General features: G+C 37.8%; 1 pseudogene; it reads left to right on the top strand.

Moving 5' to 3' along the window:
• The window catches only part of LOC145628024 (putative receptor-like protein kinase At5g59700), a 30,280-nt pseudogene extending 5,794 nt beyond the window's left edge, over positions 1–24,486 (top strand).
• The last annotated feature ends 305 nt before the right edge of the window (positions 24,487–24,791 follow it).

Genomic DNA, 24,791 nt, shown 5'->3' with positions numbered 1-24,791 from the left:
GTAATAGAGACAATTTAAATGTCCACCTTAACTGCATCATCATGGCATCAAACTTGGAGCCCAAAACCAATGTCAGCAATTCATAATTACGCTCCACCCAAACTTCCAAATTAAAGGACAAGGTAGGCGCAACAATAATATTCTAATTGTATATTCATCATCAATGCAAATCCTTGCTTAATGATATAATTTACTAAAAATTCCACCGACAATCTTCAATGGAAATTTCAGGTTTTCTTTTCTCTTAATTCTTTAGATACTATGATACAATTTGAAACCATATTTGACAAACGGAAAAATTAGGAATTAACTTTCCTTAACCTTGCTGACATAATGTCCACTAGAAGCCATAAATTAAATAAAGAAGGCTGCAGTTAAGCAAAGATCAAAAACACTTTACCGAGGTACACAGATATTTCACACTGACGGATAAATTAAATTTCCCCAAAAATTAGGGTTCTTGAACTTCGAGAAATACGGATGAATTTCATACGAGGATCCCGAACCAAATTTTAATTTCCATCCCGATCAAACGATTTATATAATTGAATAATCCAGGAATCAACAGTATAATAAATTAATACTATTTCGCTTCTAAATTGTTGGTAAAATACATGTTGATTCCAATGACAAAATAGAGAAGATGAAAGGAAAAAAATACTTGATCGAAGATCTCAAACTCACAGTCGCGCCGTAGAACATAATCCACTGCCTTAGAAGCGAAATACGCCACCACCGGTACAGGTTTCCTGATGACGCACGCCCCCCAAGTTTAACGCAACTCTCCTTCGTAATTCGTGTACCCGAACCCGAAGCGTGGAATTACTCAAGAACTGCTCAGATCTCAAAGGGTAGGTTTTGTGTTTAGGTTATTTCAATAATGAAATTAACGTGTATCAAATAAGAGTTAAGGAGTAGTATTTATAGGAGAAGAAAGAAAAAGAAACAAAACAAGGCAAGCCTTCCACGCAAAGCCCAAACCCACAGGCCACAACCGAGCTATAGCTCTCTCGCATGAGAGCTCTCGCTCGGCCCTGCCATAGGCTTTCTGGGCAGCGAGCTATAGCTCTCTCGCATGAGAGCTCTATCTCGGACTTGCCGCAAGCCATTTATTAGCATCGAGCTCTAGCTCCCTTGCTAGCTCGGCCTTGCGTGGCTCACTAGTCTTGTGTGCTACATCCCTATCTCACTAGCTCCTTGCACACATCGACATCAAGGTGACCGCACTCACTTAACAACACTCCGATTTGCATTACAAGGATTAGAAAACTCCAACATGTCAAACCATCAAATATATTGCTTGATGAGGATTTTAAAGCCAAACTTGCTGACTTTGGGTTATCAAAGATTATCTTGGGTAATTCTCAGGCTAGTGTTTCAATACATGAAGGAACTCATGGATACCTAGATCCTGAGATTAGGCATAGAGTTTGCATAACCGTAAAATCATACGTATATGCCTTCGGGATGGTCTTATTCGAAGTTCTTTGTGCAAAACGCGCTAATGATATCGAAGCGCTTAATGAACATAATAGCTTCCGTGATTTAGCCGTGTATTCACAGAAAAATGGGCAATTGCATCATATCATCGATCGACGCCTTACAAATGCAAACCCAGAGTCAGTTGAGATATATGGGAGAATTGCTAAGATGTGTGTAAAAAAGAAGGGTTTTAGAAGGCCTTCAATGGGAAAGGTGATTGTGGAGTTACTCGTAGCACAACGACTTCAAAACCCTGCAGTAGAACCAAGCTCGAGTTCCAGTTCTGATTTTGGTGAAGCTACAACTTCCTTACCTATTTGGTTTGATGATTCTTCGTTGAATGCTCCTATCGAAAACATATTGAGGCCAACGGAAAATCAGAATCTAATGTTACCTGTTTATCTTTTTTGTATCATTTCTTTGGCAACTCTGTTTTCTTATATCATTTATTGTATTGTACCTTGACAACATATGTAGGAGCAGCAAGAGGGGGAAGTGGTGCCTTTTCCGATTTGAACCAAAAATAACACGCTGAGTGGGAAAATTACAAGGAACGACTATCTATAAGTTAATTTGGTCTCATTCAGTTATTCTTTTATTAGATTCTGCATCATTTAATAATTAGGATCTTCTGTTTGTGTTTCTTTGAACGGATGAGGCGATGTTCTCTATAGGATTTTATGTGTGTAGGGAATAATTTCAAGCCTTTAAAATCCCACTAGCTTGAACCCCACTGTGATCATACACTAAAGTACGGTGGCGTCCAAAAGGGAAGAAGATAGAGCAAAAGAGTCGCCAACAAGTTTTTAAGGAACTTGTAAACCGTTCACGAGGTGAAGGTTACACCCCTTAACGATCCAAGAGATCGTCAACTCCATAAGGTCATGAACCAAATAAGGGTTCGGGGATGAAGGTACAAATCCAACCTAAAAGAGATTGAACCTGCCCTAATAATAGGCCTCTACTTTATTCTGATCGTATTCATGTGCGCTTTCTGATTAACATGCAATCAATAGGATTAACCCTAAACCTGTTTATCTATGTTGGTTGGATATTAATGCACAAAAAAAATCTATTATTGGCGATCACTTGAATTATAATCACAATTAACCTAACAAGATTATTAATTATCTTATTAAGCGTGATTGCAAGTACCAATTCCCTTTAACATGCAATAAAAGGTGATCAAGCAATAACACATAAAATAATATGCATATCAAGCAACATAAATAAATAATCAACATCATTAATAATAATAATATCAATCATAATCATAATCATCATAGTCATGTTAAAGCATAGCAAGATCCTAGGCATGATACTAACAAGATTAATAACAAATCCTAGCATGTCACTAAGCAATAAAAATCAAACCTTTAACCCTAACATGATACTAACATGAATAAATATTAGGAAGAAAATAGGAAGCATCATAACAACCATATTCAATATTAAAAATACCCTAGACATGATACTAGGAATATCAAAATAACAATATAAACATGATATCTACATCATAATATCAATTAATCAATTAAAGTACTTACTTGGATGCCTCGTACCTCTTTCTAATAACAAAATAAACACGTTAGTAACTTCAAGGAAAATAATAATCAAAACAATTAAATTAAATAATTGAAAGAGAGATTTGGGACCAAACCCTCAGAAATTAAAACCTTTCACGTCTAGGGCAAAGGCAACTTCGAATATGGCTAGGTGTTTCTAGATCTACTGAATGCGGAATTTTGTATTAAAAAGCCAGAAAGAGAAGAAAGAAAAGAATTCTAAAGAATTAATATTATTGAGAATTGATGAATGAAAGATGAAGATGATGAATGAGTTGCGAATGAAAAGAATTAAATGAATGGTAATTGAAAAATTGTGAATGAAGAGAGTTGATGAAGATTGAGGATAATTGGTGAATGAAAACGGAGTTTTTTTATACGATATTTATAGAGAAAATCATCCAAAAAAGATAATTTAACAAAACAGAGTCTGAAGATCGCAAAACAGCATTGGCGCCAGCCCTGGCTAGTTGGCGCCAGCACCAGTGGCTAGCGCTAGGCGCCAATGGCTAGCGTCTGGCGCCAAGCCTGGTTCCAGGCGCCAAGGCCTGGGGTTGGACGCCAAACTGGTTTTCAACGCGTTTTCGAAAATCTGATTAATTTCCCGTACTGGAAGATAAAATAATATAATTCCATCGAAAATGCTATTTGATCTTGATTAAAACTCTGAAGAGTTCTAATTGAATTAGGAATGAAAAGAACCTTCTAGGATGTTATAGAAGACTAAAACCATTCCTAATTGAATTAGGAATGATAAATCATATTAGGCCCTCCCCTAGATCATTGGGCCGTACATAAAGCTCAAACCGGACCCAGTTTAGTAAATTGGCCATAATTTCCTCAATATTCATCGGAATTGGGCTTATAATATATCGTTGGAAAGGTCTTTGCAAGTCCCATCCAACTACACCACTATTGGACCCATATCATGGACCAACTAAACTGGATCGGCTGTTTTCTTAAAATAAAGTTTTCAAAATCAGGGAGAAGAGAAAAGAAATAAAACTTTTCGCTACATTAGACCTTTCCACACTTTCGTTTCATTCAATTATGATTCGACGTGAAAGGCACTCATCACTGGGTTTTGTTTTGGGGAGACACAAATGGGTGTCTACAGAAGCCCCCACTTTGACTGAGTTTGGAGAAACGCAAGTTTCGAAAACAAAAGTCAAAGTATCGATAGGGACGGAGAATGATTTAGAACGTTCTGCGATCTTAAACCAATCTTATAACGCCGATACCTGCAAAACTCACATTAGTTAAACAGATAGAAGAGTTAAGAAACGCGTATCTTGCACCGTCGAGCACACGTCTCCGAAAGTAACCGATTGTTTTGATGACCTCCTGCAAGCTAAAGAATGTCATCCCGCTTGAAAACTGCTACGCCTGTAACTGCTTCCAAATTAGAAGATTGCTTCTCCTGAAACTATCCTCTCCGCCATGATAATATTCCACATCCAAGGGAATACTATCGAAGATTGCTTCTCTTGAAACAATCTCCATCCGCATTGATAATATTCCACGTCCAAGGGAATACTATCGAAGATTGCTTCTCTTGAAACAATCCTCAGATGTTTGTGACAACTCTCCATAATCTAGGGAATGCCACCTTGTTGTTTCGATGTTCACTCGTCTCTGAACAAAGAGCTTCTTTTTTATATGTTCACGTGTCTTAAAACGAAGAGCTTCTTTTTCCCGCTGTGATAGTCTTCGAAAAGATCACTGCTTTTTAATATTTGCTATGCCAGTATGTCGACAATCCTCTTGTATTTGGGAATAGTTGCCAACACAACTCTTGCATGATGTATGACAATCCGATTTAGGGAAAGTTGTCAATGCCACGTAACAATCCATCCTTGGAAATGTTGTCACGATGAAGCGACAATCCGTATCTCAGAAAATTTGCCAAAATCCAATTTTTGGAAAAGTTTCCAATGCTTCGTAACAATCTTTCATAAGAACTTTGCTACGATCGACAATCCACATCTTGGAATATAACTCTTGAAAGCAATCCACCTTGGAAATTTTCCAACGCTGTGCGACAATCCTTTTGGGAAAATATTGCCACTATTGACAATCCGCGTCTTGGAACATTTGCAAAAAAAGAGTCGATCGACAATCCACTTCGGGAAAATTTGCCACTTGCTGAAGACAATCCACGTTGAGGAACTTTTTCCGAAATTTATGATGAGTAGAGACCTACGACAATCCTTTGGGAAATTTTGCCATAGGGAACTGGGTGTATGACAATCCAATTTCGGAAAACTTGCCAGCGATCTATGAATGTATGACAATCCGAACTTGGAAAAACTTGCCAAACAGAGAAGGAACACGACAATCCACGCTTGGAAAATTTGCCAGAGATGACAATCCAATCTTGGAAAAATTGTCGTTGAAGAAGATGCACGACAATCCATATTTGGAAATATTGTCAGTTGGGGATGACAATCCAATTTTTGGAAAACTTTGTCGTTTAATAAGAATGCGCGACAATCCATATTTGGAAACATTGTCGTTTAAGTGCTTGCTTTTGAATCGATGCTTTGGTGCTTGTAATGAGCCAATACTTAGGCGCTTAAGCTAAGTGAGACGATCTTTCGTCAGGTCAATCACTTACTACGATTTTAATCGAGCCGACTACTAATCATGTCAAATTGCTTATAGGGGCTAACTGGCGTACCAAGGAACCCGAAATTGCTGCATGAGGTCGAAATCACCTTTTTGGGAGGCTTCGAGCTCTGTCGTTGCTGAGATATATCTGGCGCCAAGAATTGGAGTAGGGTCTTCCTTATTATGCTGCACATGTATTTATTTTTTACTATAGAACTTTGCCAATCTTTTTAATTATCTTAGGGTTGACCTAAGGCTTAATGTTGCTTGACTCATCGACTTAACAAGACTCAAGGTATAAACTTGACTCGATATGATTGACTCGAGGTTGACTCGACTCAAAGTGTTTGACACATGTATTAGACTCAAATCAAAGTGATATGACACAACATGACTCAGTGTGTACATGACTTGTGTGTGCATTGAAATGTGATTGTGCGACTCGAAAATGCAGAAAAGAAAAAATTTTCCGTCATTTTTGTGGAGGGTACCGACTTTCTCCCGAAAAAGAAAGACGCGAAAAAAAAATCGAAGTTTTCGAATGCATGTTGAATGAGCTTAGTCAAATGTTGTTTGATACTATCTCTCAAGGTGCAAGGATTAATCCATCCTAGGCTATCTCAATGGTTGACTCAATGATGAAAGCATTTGGGTAACTTAGGCACGGAGGCTAAGCACTTCATACTTCGTGATGCAATGACAATTATGAGTGATTTTGACGAAGCATGCTTCAGCGTTAAGATTTCATGACAAAGGGTTCCTAAGGGAAATATATTTGGTCATGTATGCGTGATGTGTGTGATAGTGACACTAAAGTTAGGCCGGAAGAGCTAAGTGTGTGGAAAAAAATATTATTGAAAAGAGTCAAATGGTGGTGACTCTTAGGCTAGGTAAGCTAATGATGTAGGGATCAAGCCCCCAAGTCTATCTCTAAGTGAATAGGGATGAACATTGGAGATCCCTTGATATGATCATGGTGTAAGTGTGTGAATGTGAATATGAATGCATGTTTATTACGGTCGCACCTCGATGTGAGGTTGCCTACGTATCCGTTAGGAATCAAGCCGAACGTAGCTCTAGCCGAACCTCGCACAAGTGTGTATACCTAAAAAAAAAAGTCTTTTTAAGGGTTGTAACGTGGTTAGGATAAAGGTTTAAAGAAGAAGGGGATAAAGGCTCAAGACCCTAGATAAGCCCCCAAGGTGTGCAACCTTGCTTTTGAATATTTGTATTTTCATGCTTGAGGTTTTCTACTCTTTTTTTTTAGCTCTTTTTTTATCTTTTTCTTTAGCATTTATTTTATTTTTGTAAGCGTGGGCAATCTCGATCATGCGGTCTATCACTCACTTGGCATTCATGTTTCTCAGGCACGGTACCGAGCACTCGATAAGAGACGCGATCTGAGACATGCTCATATCAAAGATATTTTCATATCAAAGACATTGGAACACTTGCCCTTTTGTACACTTTTATTTATTATTATTATTATTATTATTATTATTATTATTATTATTATTATTATTATTATTATTATTATTATTATTATTTTTGCTATTTTGATTTTCTGAAATCACTCAAGCTTTGTTCTTTAAAAATTGCATAAGTTGCACACCATCCCATCCCAAGGTTAGATAGATGTAGGTTGAAAAAAGAAAGGTCTATCGTTAGACGAGGCTCAAAGTGGTTTATGAAGAAAGGATTTGTAAATTAGAAAGGCGAAAGGATATATGATGTGGCTACAAGGGTTGCCTTAAATCATTGGTATACCTTGTGCTTAATTCGACATGGATTTTTTTTCCTTTTTTTTATTTTTTTTTATTACGTTTGATGCAATATAATGAAATGATCATATATAAGGAAATAAATGCTCATTTTATTAAAAAGGGAAAAGAAAAGAAAAACTACAAAAATAATCTAAAGGAAAAGAAAAGGTGCCTATGCTAGACTTATTGGGGAACAGAAAAAATGAAAAAGAAATAGAAAAAGAGGTCATGAAATCTTGTCATTGAAGCTCGCCTCTTGTCTTGTGTTGTTTGCTCCGACATCATCCAGTCTTCTCGCTAGCTAGAGGCGATGGGATCTTATTTGCCTCTATGAGGTCTTGAATGAGGTTTTGAAACCTGTAGCATTCATCAGTAGTATGACCGCGCCCTCGATGGTACTTGCAATAGGAGTTTGGATTTCATCTCGAAGATCGATTTTCTGGTGTTGGATCCTCGGTAGGGCCAATAGGTTTGATTAATCCTCGGTCATAGAGACGATCGAAAGCAGCATTGTAGACACCCATTTGTGTCTCCCCAAAACCAAACCCAGTGATGAGTACCTTTCACGTCGAATCATAATCGAATGAAACGAAAGTGTGGAAAGGTCTAGTGTTGCCGAAAGTTTTATTTCTTTTCTCTTCTCTCTGTTTTTGAAAACTTTATTTTAAGAAAACAGCCAATACAGTTTGGTTGGTCCATGATATGGGTCCAATAGTGGTGTAGTTGGATGGGGTTTGCAAAGACCTTTCCAACGATATATTATAAGCCCAATTCCGATGAATATTGAGGAAATTATGGCCAATTTACTAAATTGGGCCCGGTTTGAGTTTTAAGTACGGCCCAATGATCTAGGGGAGGGTCTAATATGATTTATCATTCCTAATGTAATTAGGAATGGTTTTGGTCTTCTAGAACATTCTAGAAGGTCTTATCATTCTTAATTCAGTTAGGACTCTTTAGAGTTTTAATTAGATCAAATAGCATTTTCGATTGAAATTATATTATTTTATCTTCCAGTACGGTAAAATTATCAGAATTTCGAAAACGCGTTAAAATCCGGTTTGGCGTCCAACCCCAGGCCTTGGCGCCTAAAACCAGGATTGGCGCCAGACGCCAACCATTGGCGTCTGGCGCTAGCCACTGGTCCTGGCGCCAAGGTGGTTTTGCGGTCTTCAGACTCTGTTTTGATAAATTATCTTTTTTGGATGTTTTTCTCTATAAATATCGTATCAAAAACTCCGTTTTGATGGAGGGATTATCAATATTCATTCACCATTCAATCATCTATATCTATCATTCACCAATTCTTTTATTCTGAAGTTTTAATAAATTCCGTTTTCATTCATCATCTACAATCATCAATCGTCAACAATTACTTTATGAATCATTGATCTTTTAGCATTATTTCTAAACTTTGCTTTTTAATACAAAATTCCGCATTCACAAGATCTTGATACACCTAGCCATATTCGAAGTTGCCTTCTCCCTAGACGTGAAAGGTTTAATTTCTGAGGGTTTGGTCCCAAATCTCTATTTCAATTATTTAATTTAATTGTTTTGATTATTATTTTCCTTGAAGTTACTAACGTGTGTATTTTGTTATTAGAAAGAGGTACGAGGCATCCAAGTAAGTACTTTAATTGATTAATTGATTTATGATGTAGATATCATGCTTAGATTATTATTTATGATTTCTAGTATCATGTCTAGGGTGTTTTTAATATCAAGTATGATCATGTATGATGCTTCCTATGTTCTTTATAATTTTTATGATTATTATTATGTTGCTTGATACATATTATATTTATTGTTATTGCTTTATCACCTTTTATTGCAGGTTAAAGGGAATTGGTATTTGCAATCACGCTTAATAAGATAATTAATAATCTTGTTAGGGTTAATTGTGATTATAATTCAAGTGATCACCAATAATAGTTTGTTTGTGCATTAATATTCAACCAACATAGATTAAACAGGTTTAGGGTTAAATCTATTTATTGCATGTTAATCAGAAAGCGCACATGAATACGAGCAGAATAAAGTAGAGGCCTATTATTAGGGCAGGTTCAATCTCTTTTAGGTTGGATTTGTACCATCATCCCCGAACCCTTATTTGGTTCATGACCTTATGGAGTTGACGATCTCTTGGATCGTTAAGGGGTGTAACCTTCACCTCGTGAACGGTTTACAAGTTCCTTAAAAACTTGTTGGCGACTCTTTTGCTCTATCTTCTTCCCTTTTGGACGCCACCGTACTTTAGTGTATGATCACAGTGGGGTTCAAGCTAGTGGGATTTTAAAGGCTTGAAATTATTCCCTACAGTTTTTGGCGACTCCGCTGGGGAGGATTTCTATTTTAATTCCTGAATTTGTTTCGGCAATGATTTAGAATGAGTGGATGAGACTCGAAAAGTTCTAAGTATTTCATGTGCGTAATTTTGATTAACATTGTGTCTTATGCATAAAAAGGTTCTCATTGGAAAGACCATCCGTAATGAGTCAAAAACATAAGATTTTACACGTAGGAAATTTGAGAAATGTCTTTCACAACTAGGACTGAAATAACACCGCGCGAAACTGGATGATTTTATTGAGCACAGAAAGCTGTTGAGGCATGTGGGAAGTAGCGTCAGGGGCCAGAGCTTGGCGCCATACTTTTAGCCGTAGCGCCAGATGCTAATATTGGCGCCAGACGCTACAGTTAAAAGTTGGCGCCAGTCTCTGTTTGCTGGCGCCAATTTCCCCCAATACCGAGCCAGAAATATGCGTTCTAATTTTGACCGGTTTTTCGTATTGTTTGCTCGATCCTACTTCCTGATTGAATTTTTTCTCATTTTTCTGAAACCCATATGTGTTCTACATATGGACATAACCCTCTGGGAATTCATGCTCTATCTACCTGATTGAACGCTCCTGGCAACAAAGGGTACATCTGAGAGGTTGAATTCACCAAACCATGGAAGCGAGTTTTTTTTTCTAAAAACTCGCGGTGTTCTATCCACGCGCGTTAACCCTTCACGGTTAGGCTTCTACGCGGTGCATCTGGACAATTAACCATGGACCCTATTTGACTAAACCATATCCTGAACTTTAGAGAACTAGAGCCATGGTTAGGTTGCGAACTCATTGCATCATATTGTGCCTACTTGACTAATTGTGCATTATTTGTTGTGCATATATATTCTATGTTCCTCTTAACCGTTTGTTGATTTGTGTTGAGACTAAAGTTAGTGACTTAAAGAACTTTGCCTATTTAATTAATTAATTTGAGTCAATAAAGTCTATTTTCTTTAATCGGAATTGACCTAGTACGACTTTAGGCATACCCCAGTTGGCTAATAATACCGAAAACAGTTCCGGACCAAAGCTCCAATATTGGTGCCATAATCTGAGCTGTAGCGCCACTGTATGGTGTGTAGCGCCAGACATTTACTAAAAAGTTTGGCGCCAACCACCATATTGTGACGCCAGTCCGGTCGCTTGGCCGACAGTTCAGATTATTTGTCGAGTCATCACCTAGGGTCTAATTAACCAGTTTGCTAATTAATTCGGTTAATTTTCGCTGTCAATAATACCTTTTCGAGTCATTAATCGAGTCTTGGCCACATAGTCTAGCCACATGGTCATGACACGAGTCATAACGCACCATCTACACTCACTAGTCTTAGCACACACTTTGAGTACACATCACCATGACCATGTCGTAGGTCCATGCATGAGTCGGTCTTTCCGTCATTTGAGTTGGGGGGTACATTCTATTCCTAATTCTTCATATCCCTCCATATAAATCTTTCTTCACATTCTTCCATCTTTCTTCACCTCCTCCATCCATTGCATGTTGAATAAAGTTTGAGTCAAATAAATAACAATAAGTATCCCCAAATTCCTTTCCCACAGTACTTGGTCGAGGAGAGAAGGGCGATTAATCAAGGACAACACCTTTGTTCAAGTCTTACTTTTTGATAAACCGATTCGTCAAAAGAGAAAGGCTAAGAAGATAATGGCAACTCAAGAAGAAGTCAATGAGCTTAGGAACCGATTGGTTACCATGACTGAAACACTGAAGCTCCTCACCCTCAAGGTTGATGATCCCGTGAAGCAACAACAGATGGACCTCATGCAAGAGAGCCTAAGCAAGTTGTCTAGCGATTACAAGTTTCAAGAGCTTACATCACAAGGGGTCTTGGTGGACAAAGATCTTCTTCCGCAGAAGTTCAATGCCAATGACATCCCAAAATTCAAGGCAACAGATAATCCTTATTTCCATCTAAGAGCTTTCGAAACTATAATGACCATTAAGGGTATCGATAAGAAGGTGTTCCCCTCTCTGTTCCCACTATCTCTCGAAACCGTTTGCCAACAATGGTTCTTCTCCCTTGACAAGGAGAAAACCTCTACCTGGGAACCGATAGTAAACGCTTTCGTTGATAGGTACAAGTGCAATATTCAAGTTGAAACCGATCATAGACAACTTGAGATGCTAAGACAAAATGAGAATGAAGGCTTTACTTCTTTCTTTAATAAATGGAGGGAAACTTCCGCTAAGATGATTGAAGTCCCTACCGAAAAGGAATCTGTGAGGATGTTTATCAAGAATCTCCAAGAAAAGTATTCAAAGCACCTAAAATATCAACACAACTTGAATACTTTCAAGGCCGTCTATGACATAGGTATCGAGATCGAAGATGACCTTGCAAAGCAAAAAGCTACTAATAATAGCAACCATGGTGGCTGGAAAGGAAAGAAGAGCGACAATCCTTCTTCTTCTGAAGACGCCTACTCTAGTAACAATGTTAGTACCTTTGATCTCAGTGAAGTTTTAGCCATAGATAACCAACGATCTAAGAAGCAACTAAGGAAAGACTTCACCCCCATTGGGATGAGCTACGATACTGCCTTCGATCGACTCCATGTCAAAGGACTCATTACTCCCATTGGACCTATTCAAGATCCCGCACCTGAAAAGAGATTGCCTAGTTGGAATCCAGACGAACACTGCAGGTATCATCAAGGTAGGGGTCATACTACTGAGAGCTGTTGGAAGCTAAAGGAGGCTATCCAACATTTGATTGATAATAACAAGCTTCCCATGCCTCCAGTTAACAAGAAGAGCGAGTGATGATAAAGGAAACAACACAAGACAAGAGGCGAGCTCCAACGAAAAGATTTCATGACCTCTTTTTCTATTTCTTTTTCTTTTTTTTTTCCTTTCCCCAATAAGTCTAGCATAGGCACCTTTTCTTTTCCTTTAGATTATTTTGTAGTTTTTCTTTTCTTTTTCCTTTAATAAAATGAGCATCTATGTCCTTGCACATGATCATCACATTACATTGCCAAAAAAAAAAAAAAAAATCCATGTCGAGCTAAACACAAAGTATACTAATGATTTGAGGCACCCCTTGTAGCAACATCATATCTCCTTTCACCTTTCAAATTTACAATCCTTTCTTCATAAACCACTTTGAGCCTTGTCTAATGATAGACCTTTCTTTTTTCAACCTACATCTATCTAATCTTGGGATGGGATGGTGTGCAACTTATGCAATTTTCAAAGAACAAAGCTTGAGTGATTTCAGATGATCAAAATAGCAAAAATAAGCAATAATAAAAAACGAAAATAAGTGTACAAAAGGGCAAGTGTTCCAATGTCTTTGATGTGAAAATATCTTCGATAAGAATACGTCTCAGATTGCGTCTCTTATCGAGTGCTCGGCACCGTGCCTGAGAAACATGAATGCCAAGTGAGTGATAGACCGCATGATCGGGATTTCCCACACTTGCAAAAGTAAAATAAATGCTAAAGCAAAAAGAGCTAAAAAAGAATAGAAATTCAAGCATGAAAATACAAAGATTCAAAAGCAAAGTTGCACACCCTGGGGGCTTATCTAGGGTCTTAAGCCTTTATCCCCTTCTTCTTTAAACCTTTAGCCTAACCACGTTACAACCCTTAAAAGACCTTTTTGAGGTATACACACTTGTGCGAGGTTCGGCTAGAGCTACGTTCGGCCTGATTCCTAACGGATATGTAGGCAACCTCACATCGAGGTGCGGCCGTAATAAACATGCATTCATATTCACATTCACACACTTGCACCATGATCATATTAAGGGATCTCCAATGCTCATCCCTATTCATTTAGAGCTAGACTTGGGGGCTTGATCCCTACATCATTAGCTTACCTATCCTAAGAGTCACCACCATTTGACTCTTTTCAATAATATATTTTTCCACACACTTAGCTCTTGTGGCCTAACTTTAGTGTCACTATCACGCACTGCACAGATACATGACCAAATATACTTCCCTTAGGAACCCTTTGTCATGAAATCTTAATACAACCCTGAAGCATGCCTTATCATATCAAAATCGCTCATCAATCGTAATCATCATTGCATCACAAAGTACGAAGTGCTTAGCCTCCGTGCCTAAGTTACCCAAATACTTTCATCATGGAGTCAACAGTTGAGATAGCCTAGGATGGATTAATCCTTGAACCTTGAGAGATAGTATCAAACAACATTTGACTAAGCTCATTCAACATGCATTCGAAAACTTCGATTCTTTCTTCGCGTCTTTCTTTTTCGGGAGAAAGTCGGTACCCTCCACAAAATTGACGGAAAATTTTTGCTTTTGCATTTTTCGAGTCGCACGATCACATTACAATGCACACACGAGTCATGTACACATTGAGTCATGTCGTGTCATATCACTTTGATTTGAGTCTAACACATGTGTCATTTCACTTCGAGTTGAGTCAACCTCGAGTCAGTCAATCACATCGAGTCAAGTTTATACCTTGAGTTGTGTCAAGTCGATGAGTCAAGCAACATTAAGCCTTAGGTCAACCCTAAGATAATTAAAGATTGGCAAAGTTCTATAGTAAAAAATAAACACAGGTGCAGCAGAACAGGGAAGACCCTATCACAGCATTCGGCGACAGAGTCAATTCTTGGCTCCAGAAATATTTCAGCAACGACAGAGCTCGAAGCCTCTCAGAAAGGTGATTTCGACTTCATACAGCAATTTCGGGTTCCTTGGTACGCCAGTTAGCCCCTATAAGCAATTTGACATGATTAAGTAGTCAGTTGGATTACCATTGCAATAAGTGATCGACCTGATGAAAGATCGTCTCACTTAGCTTAAAGCGCCTAGGCATTGGCTCAAAAGCAGAAAAGGCACCGACATACAGGTTCAAAGCAAAAGAGCGCCGACGTACAGGCATAGCGGAAGCAAAGTTCGAGCGAGCTTTAAAGATCGACAAGTGTTGGTCTTCGGTAATTTTCTTTGGAATATTATCGCAACAACTGAGGATGACTTCAAGTAAAGTTATTTTCGACAGCGTTCGCTAAGATTGTGGAGGTTGTCACCAAAGATTTGAGAAGATAGCACGAGATGGGCGGTCTTCGACAGCGTTCGCTAAGATTGTGGAGGTTGTCACCAAAGATTTGAGAAGATAGCACGAGATGGGCGATCTTCGACGGCATTCGCTAAGATTGTGGAGGTTGTCACCCAAGATTTGAGAAGACAGCACGAGATGAGCAGTCTTCGACGACTTTTGCTATGATTGGAAAGGTTGTCACTATGATTCAAGAAAAGGCTCAAGATGTAGCAACATTGATCGACGGCGTTCCCTAGATTGCGGAAGATTGTCAAAACAAACAGCAAGATGGCGTTCCATAGATTGTGGAAAGTTGTCACAAACAACTGAAGGTAATTCCAGGGCGAAATTGTCTTCGATCATAATTCCTGAGGCATGGAAGATGATCATAATGCAGATGAGAATTATTTCAAGAGAAATAATTTTCGATGATATTCCCTTGGACGTGGAATATTATCACAACGGAGAAGGTAGTTTCGGGCGAAGCAATCTTCTAATTGGAAGCAGTTACAAGGCGTAGCGGTTTTCAGGCGGGATAGCATTCTCTAGCTTGTAGAAAGTCATCAAACAAACAACAGCAGCAGCAATCGGTTACTTTCAGAGACGTGTGCTCGACGGTGCAAGATACGCGTTTCGTAACTCTTTTATCTGTTTAACTAACGCTAGTTTTGCAGGTATCGGCGTTATAAGATTGATTTAGGATCGCAGAACGTTCTGAATCATTCTCCGTCCCTATCGATACTTTGACTTTCGTTTTCGAAACTTGCGTTTCTCCAAACTCAGTCAAAGTGGGGGCTTCTGTAGACACCCATTTGTGTCTCCCCAAAACCAAACCCAGTGATGAGTACCTTTCACGTCAAATCATAATCGAATGAAACGAAAGTGTGGAAAGGTCTAGTGTTGCCGAAAGTTTTATTTCTTTTCTCTTCTCTCTGTTTTTGAAAACTTTATTTTAAGAAAACAGCCAATCCAGTTTGGTTGGTCCATGATATGGGTCCAATAGTGGTGTAGTTGGATGGGGTTTGCAAAGACCTTTCCAACGATATATTATAAGCCCAATTCCGATGAATATTGAGGAAATTATGGCCAATTTACTAAATTGGGCCCGGTTTGAGTTTTAAGTACGGCCCAATGATCTAGGGGAGGGTCTAATATGATTTATCATTCCTAATGTAATTAGGAATGGTTTTGGTATTCTAGAACATTCTAGAAGGTCTTATCATTCTTAATTCAGTTAGGACTCTTCAGAGTTTTAATTAGATCAAATAGCATTTTCGACTGAAATTATATTATTTTATCTTCCAGTACGGTAAAATTATCAGAATTTCGAAAACGCGTTAAAATCCGGTTTGGCGTCCAACCCCAGGCCTTGGCGCCTGGAACCAGGATTGGCGCCAGACGCCAGCCATTGGCGCTTGGCGCTAGCCACTAGTCCTGGCGCCAATGAGCCAGGTCTGGCGCCAAGGTGGTTTTGCGGTCTTCAGACTCTGTTTTGATAAATTATCTTTTTTGGATGTTTTTCTCTATAAATATCGTATCAAAAACTCCGTTTTGATGGAGGGATTATCAATATTCATTCACCATTCAATCATCTACATCTATCATTCACCAATTCTTTTATTCTGAAGTTTTAATAAATTCCGTTTTCATTCATCATCTACAATCATCAATCGTCAACAATTACTTTATGAACCATTGATCTTTTAGCATTATTTCTAAACTTTGCTTTTTAATACAAAATTCCGCATTCACAAGATCTTGATACACCTAGCCATATTCGAAGTTGCCTTCTCCCTAGACGTGAAAGGTTTAATTTCTGAGGGTTTGGTCCCAAATCTCTATTTCAATTATTTAATTTAATTGTTTTGATTATTATTTTCCTTGAAGTTACTAACGTGTGTATTTTGTTATTAGAAAGAGGTACGAGGCATCCAAGTAAGTACTTTAATTGATTAATTGATTTATGATGTAGATATCATGCTTAGATTATTATTTATGATTTCTAGTATCATGTCTAGGGTGTTTTTAATATCAAGTATGATCATGTATGATGCTTCCTATGTCTTTCTAATGTTTATGATTATTATTATGTTGCTTGATACATATTATATTTATTGTTATTGCTTGATCACCTTTTATTGCAGGTTAAAGGGAATTGGTATTTGCAATCACGCTTAATAAGATAATTAATAATCTTGTTAGGGTTAATTGTGATTATAATTCAAGTGATCACCAATAATAGTTTGTTTGTGCATTAATATTCAACCAACATAGATTAAACAGGTTTAGGGTTAAATCTATTGATTGCATGTTAATCAGAAAGCGCACATGAATACGAGCAGAATAAAGTAGAGGCCTATTATTAGGGCAGGTTCAATCTCTTTTAGGTTGGATTTGTACCATCATCCCCGAACCCTTATTTGGTTCATGACCTTATGGAGTTGACGATCTCTTGGATCGTTAAGGGGTGTAACCTTCACCTCGTGAACGGTTTACAAGTTCCTTAAAAACTTGTTGGCGACTCTTTTGCTCTATCTTCTTCCCTTTTGGACGCCACCGTACTTTAGTGTATGATCACAGTGGGGTTCAAGCTAGTGGGATTTTAAAGGCTTGAAATTATTCCCTACAAGCATCGTAGGTCATTCCAATGGGTGTGAACTCTCGCCTGGGTTTCCTTTTAGATCCTTGATTGTCCATGGCTAAAACATCATTATGGTCAAAGGTACTAACATTATTGCTAAAGTGGGCGTTTTCGAAAGAAGAAGGATTGCCGTTCTTCTTTCCTTTCCAGCCACCGTGGTTACTATTGTTAGTAGCTTTTTGCTTTGCGAGGTCGTCTTCGATTTCAATTCCGATGTCATAAACGGCTTTGAAGGTATTCAAGTTGTGTTGATATTTTAAGTGCTTTGAATACTTTTCTTGGAGATTCTTGATAAACATCCTCACAGACTCCTTTTCGGTGGGGACCTCAATCATCTTGGCGGAAGTTTCCCTCCATTTATTAAAGAAAGAAGTAAAGCCTTCATTCTCTTTTTGTCTTAGCATCTCAAGTTGTCTATGATCGGTTTCAACTTGGATATTGCACTTGTACCTATCAACGAAAGCGTTCACTATCGATTCCCAGGTAGAGGTTTTCTCCTTGTCAAGGGAGAAGAACCATTGTTGGCAAACGGTTTCAAGAGATAGTGGGAACATAGAGGGGAAAACCTTCTTATCGATACCCTTAATGCTCATTATAGTTTCAAAAGCTCTTAGATGGAAGTAAGGGTTATTTGTTGCCTTGAATTTAGGGATGTCAGTGGCGTTGAAATTATGCGGAAGAAGTTCCTTGTCCAGCGAGACCCCTTGTGAACTCATGCCCTGAAATTTATAGTCACTAGATAGCTTGCTTAGACTCTCTTGCATGAGATCCATCTTTTGTTGCTTCACGGGATCATTGACCTTAAGTGTGAGGAGCTTCAGTGTTTCAGTCATGGTAACCAATTGGTTCCTAAGATCATTGACTTCTTCTTGAGTCGTCATTATCTTCTTAGCCTTCCTCTTTTGACGAATCGGTTTATCAAAAAGGGAAACTTGAATAAAGAGGTTGTCCTTGATTAATCGCCCTTCTCTCCTCGACCAAGTACTGTGGGAAAGGAATTTGGGGATATTCATTATTAATTATTTGACTCAAACTTTATTCAACATGCAATGGATGGAGGAGGTGAAGAAAGATGGAAGAATGTGAAGAAAGATTTAGATGGAGGGATATGAAGAATTAGGAATAGAATGTACCCCCCAACTCAAATGACGGAAAGACCGACTCATGCATGGACCTACGACATAGTCATGGTGATGTGTACTCAAAGTGTGTGCTAAGACTAGTGAGTGTAGGTGACATGTTAAGACTCGTGTCATGACCATGTGGCTAGACTATGTGACCAAGACTCGATTAATGACTTGACAAGGTGTTATTGACAACGAAAATTAACCGAATTAAACAGAAAATTGATTAAATAGACATTAGTTGATGACTCGACAAATAATCCGAACTGTCAGCCAAGCGACAGGACTGGCGTCACAATATGGTGATTGGCGCCAGACAATTAAGTAAATGTCTGGCGCTACACACTACAATGTGGCGCTACAGCTCAGACTTTGGCGCCAATATTGGAGCTTCAGTCTGGGACTGTTTTCGGTATTATTAGTCAACTGGGGTATGCCTAAAGTCGTACTAGGTCAATTTCGATTAAAAAAAAACTTTATTGACTCAAATTAATTAATTAATTAATTAATTAGGCAAAGTTCTTTAAGTCATAAATTTTAGTCTCAACACAAATCAACAAAAGGTAAAGAGAAACATAGAATATATATGCACAACAAATAATGCACAATTAGTCAAGTAGGCACAATATGATGCAATGAGTTCGCAACCTAACCATGGCTCTAGTTCTCTAAAGTTCGGGATATGGTTTAGTCAATAGAGGGTCCATGGTTAATTTTCCGGATGCACCGCGCAGAAGCCTAACCGTGAAGGGTTAGCGCGTGTGGATGGGACACCGCGAGTTTTAGAAAAAACTCACTTCCATGGTTTGGTGAATTCAACATCTCAGATGTACCCTTTGTTTCCAGGAGCGTTCAATCGGGTAAATAGAGCATGAATTCCCAGAAGGTTATGTCCATATGTAGAACACATATGGTTTTCAGAAAAATGAGAAAAAATTCAATCAGGAAGCAGGATCGAGCAAACAATACGAAAAACCGGTCGAAATTAGAACGCATATTTCTGGCTCGGTATTGGGGGAAACTGGCGCCAGCAAACAGAGACTGGCGCCAACTTTTAACTGTAGCGCCTGGCGCCAATACTGGCGCTACGGCTAAAAGTTTGGCGCCAAGCTCTGGCCCCTGACGCTACTTCCCACATGCCTCAGCAGCTTTCTGTGCTCGATAAAATCTTCCAGTTTCGCGCGGTGTTATTTCAGTCCTAGTTGTGAAAGACATTTCTCAAATTTCCTACGTGTAAAATCCTATGTTTTTTACTCATTACGGATGGTCTTTCCAATGAGAACCTTTTTATGCATATGACAATAATGTTAATCAAAATTACGCACATGAAATACTTAGAACATTTCGAGTCTCATCCACTCATTCTAAATCATTGTCGAAACAAATTCAGGAATTAAAATAGAAATCCTCCCCAGTGGAGTCGCCAAAAACTGTAGGGAATAATTTCAAGCCTTTAAAATCCCACTAGCTTGAACCCCACTGTGATCATACACTAAAGTACGGTGGCGTCCAAAAGGGAATAAGATAGAGCAAAAGAGTCGCCAACAAGTTTTTAAGGAACTTGTAAACCGTTCACGAGGTGAAGGTTACACCCCTTAACGATCCAAGAGATCGTCAACTCCATAAGGTCATGAACCAAATAAGGGTTCGGGGTTGAAGGTACAAATCCAACCTAAAAGAGATTGAACCTGCCCTAATAATAGGCCTCTACTTTATTCTGATCGTATTCATGTGCGCTTTCTGATTAACATGCAATCAATAGGATTAACCCTAAACCTGTTTATCTATGTTGGTTGGATATTAATGCACAAACAAATCTATTATTGGCGATCACTTGAATTATAATCACAATTAACCTAACAAGATTATTAATTATCTTATTAAGCGTGATTGCAAGTACCAATTCCCTTTAACATGCAATAAAAGGTGATCAAGCAATAACACATAAAATAATATGCATATCAAGCAACATAAATAAATAATCAACATCATTAATAATAATTATATCAATCATAATCATAATCATCATAGTCATGTTAAAGCATAGCAAGATCCTAGGCATGATACAAACAAGATTAATAACAAATCCTAGCATGTCACTAAGCAATAAAAATCAAACCTTTAACCCTAACATGATACTAACATGAATAAATATTAGGAAGAAAATAGGAAGCATCATAACAACCATATTCAATATTAAAAATACCCTAGACATGATACTAGGAATATCAAAATAACAATATAAACATGATATCTACATCATAATATCAATTAATCAATTAAAGTACTTACTTGGATGCCTCGTACCTCTTTCTAATAACAAAATGCACACGTTAGTAACTTCAAGGAAAATAATAATCAAAACAATTAAATTAAATAATTGAAAGAGAGATTTGGGACTAAACCCTCAGAAATTAAAACCTTTCACGTCTAGGGCGAAGGCAACTTCGAATATGGCTAGGTGTTTCTAGATCTTGTGAATGCGGAATTTTGTATTAAAAAGCCAGAAAGAGAAGAAAGAAAAGAATTCTAAAGAATTAATATTATTGAGAATTGATGAATGAAAGATGAAGATGATGAATGAGTTGCGAATGAAAAGGATTAAATGAATGGTAATTGAAAACTTGTGAATGAAGAGAGTTGATGAAGATTGAGGATAATTGGTGAATGAAAACGGAGTTTTTTTATACGATATTTATAGAGAAAATCATCCAAAAAAGATAATTTAACAAAACAGAGTCTGAAGATCGCAAAACAGCATTGGCGCCAGCCCTGGCTAGTTGGCGCCAGCCCTGGCTAGTTGGCGCCAGCACCAGTGGCTAGCGCCAGGCGCCAATGGCTAGCGTCTGGAGCCAAGCCTGGCTCCAGGCGCCAAGGCCTGGGGTTGGACGCCAAACTGGTTTTCAACGCGTTTTCGAAAATCTGATAAATTTCCCGTACTGGAAGATAAAATAATATAATTCCATCGAAAATGCTATTTGATCTTGATTAAAACTCTGAAGAGTCCTAATTGAATTAGGAATGAAAAGAACCTTCTAGGATGTTCTAGAAGACTAAAACCATTCCTAATTGCATTAGGAATGATAAATCATATTAGGCCCTCCCCTAGATCATTGGGCCGTACATAAAGCTCAAACCGGACCCAGTTTAGTAAATTGGCCACAATTTCCTCAATATTCATCGGAATTGGGCTTATAATATATCGTTGGAAAGGTCTTTGCAAGCCCCATTCAACTACACCACTATTGGACCTATATCATGGACCAACCAAACTGGATTGGCTGTTTTCTTAAAATAAAGTTTTCAAAATCAGGGAGAAGAGAAAAGAAATAAAACTTTCCGCTACACTAGACCTTTCCACACTTTCGTTTCATTCGATTATGATTCGACGTGAAAGGCACTCATCACTGGGTTTGGTTTTGGGGAGACACAAATGGGTGTCTACAATGTGCAAAATATATGAATCTAATTGTGATTACCATGTGATGCTTGGATGCTTGTAATATGTTGTACTACCTGTTTAGTGTAGTAATTTGTTCCAAATTTCCAGAGGCATTCTGATTTCTTTCACTTGTCTAATTAAACTGGATGAAGGCAAACAAAAGCCGCAACTAGATGATAGCTTTGAAAATGTCTTGACATTGATAATTTTTGTCCTGAAATATTTGGTTTATAAGCTTGAGCATGAGCACCAAAGTACTAACCTTTTCACAGCTGCAAAGTTGGATGTGCAACCTAAGCAAACTCAAGTAATGTACACTTTCGATGTTCCCTTAGTTCCATAGAAGTAAAAATGACTTGACCACTTTAAATTTTGGATTAATTTATGTTTAGAATATAATTCCAATCTATGTAGTCATATAAGAAAATGGTTGACAGGTCTTTATACAATGTTTGCATATAATCTATTCATGGCAGAATTTTTCAGCTAGCAAGAAGGCCTTGAACTTATCAGAGATATGATACAACTGTTTGATTGCTATTTACAGTTTCTGCTTCCAGAGATAAGAGAAAGGAAATGGCTCTACAAAGCCGTACATTCTTTGGCTAAATAAGCTTTGTAAGCCACTAAGCCCCAAAATTCTTTTCAGAGGACAGTCACAGACAAGTATATATCTTTGGACTTCAGTATCGACCGTATGTTCTTTTTAACACTACTGGTTTCTTTTGAATAGTACAGTATCTTAAATATTGGATCTCATTTACTCATAGCATATCAGTTCACTTGTACGTGGCACACCTGCGCTCAAATCGCCCACCATAACTTATAATATTATTGAGGAGTGTTTTGAGTATCTTAAATGATGCCAGGCTTTTTCTCTTCCACTTATTAGCATCTTTTATCTTAAAAAATAAAAAATGTTGCACAAACTTCAGTAATGTCTGAGCTATCAAGTTCAAAATAAAACTGTAATCATTCCATGCCATTAGAAGGTGCATATACTCTTCCTGAATCAACTGCAGGAAATTTTAACCAAAATAAGGAATACAGTAGGTTGGTGGGCATTAGGTAAGAAGTGCCTTTTCTCTGTATACATTTATGCATTCAGTGTGTCTGAAACTACTACTAAGCTACATTGTCTTTGTCCACATGATGTATTCAGCATGCGTTTTTGTGCCTTTGAGATTGATGGTTTTCTACAGTTCCTTTGTTCTAAACTGTGCAAATCAAATCGCCTCTTCCATAGCTTGTTGTCGTGCACTAAGATGTTATCTGCAGTTCTTAGTGGTTAAAATCATATCTTTGATAATGTCTTTTGAACTATTTTTCTTGGGGGTTTAGGATCCTTCTTCCTCGTGTAATTGTAAGCAAAGTGTTCATATTATTGCTGAAGCAACCAAAAATACTACCTCCGTTACAAGTTATGTGCAACGATTAGACATTTTCATTCTCTGCTTTATGTCAAATCGTTGCACATAACCTGTAACGGAGGTAGTATATGGAAATTTTGTGTAGAACTGCCCTAAAGATAGGGTCATTTGTGAACAACTACCCATTTTTATTTTATTAGTTTAGAACTACCTGCAAGTTTGAAAACGTTTGGGTAGCACTACCCAGTAACGTTTTCTATCCAATTAAGACGTTATTAGAGCCCACATTTTCACTTTTACCACTCAATTTAATCCCCCAATGTATTTAAAGGTTTTTATTTACTGTAATTAACCTAATTAAGGTTTTAATTAGGAATTCATTTTAGGATTCATAAGTTTAGTATTATTTGGGGATCTTGATTTCTAAGGTTTGGGGGTTTAATTGAATTCGAATTTTTGCTTATTTTGGCATTAATTGACCATTGTAATTGACAAAAGTGAAAAATTGGGCCAAAGTAACGTCTTAATTGGATGGAAAATGTTATTGGGTAGTGCTATCCAAACATTTACAAACTTGCAGGTAGTTCTAAACAAATTAAAAAAAATGGGTAGTTGTTCACATATGACCCTATCTTTAGGGTAGTTCTACACGAAATTTCCAATAATATATAGATCTTTCTTGTTCTCAGAAATTCTGCCATATGAGATGCGCTTTTAGTTTACAACCTTTACATGGTAAAATGAGCTCATGTGCAACTCTCACCAATATGCTTTAAATATAAATGGTTAAGAATTGCAACCACATGCTTAGCTTGTATTTTCAACACTACCAAAAGCCATTTTTTGAACTCTGAATTATAAGTTAAGAGCATGAATAGCAGACCGACAGTTTGCATTCTGAAGAACTCAGATATAATTTCTTCTTTTCTTAAATTGGAGCTTGCTTACATATATTGAGCCACTGAAGAATCAAAATTAGTCGTTCTCTGTATGTACTGAATTAAGTGATGTTATGCTACAGGCAAGTCTTAATGCATGTCAAGCAGCTGATGTACCAGGCTACCAGCTAGGTGTTGCAGAAAGATCACAAGATCAGAATGAGGACAAATAAAGGTGCATATAGATTGTGTTGTCTTTTATTTTGTTCTTCCTATTTTAAACTAGAAGCATGCATGCACTCTTCTCCAAACCCAGTCAAATGCAGGTATCAGGCTAGGCTTTCTCCCTCTTGCTTCCCTCCTTCTTCTTCTCTCTCTCTAGCCGCCTCTGTTTCACCATGAGTGAGTCACCGCAACCTCCAAAATCCTCTGTTCTTCACCCTGCTTTCACTGTTAGCAATATCAAAAGTGTAATCCCCATTGTCCTTCAGATGGACCGTGCTCAATATATCTCCTGGGTCGAGCTCTTTAAAATTAA

This window comes from Chenopodium album, chromosome 4, assembly GCF_948465745.1.
Source record: "Chenopodium album chromosome 4, dcCheAlbu1.1, whole genome shotgun sequence".
Lineage (NCBI taxonomy): Eukaryota > Viridiplantae > Streptophyta > Magnoliopsida > Caryophyllales > Amaranthaceae > Chenopodium > Chenopodium album.
Note: the sequence above shows the minus strand (reverse complement) of the source record. Positions and strands in the feature narration are given on the sequence as shown.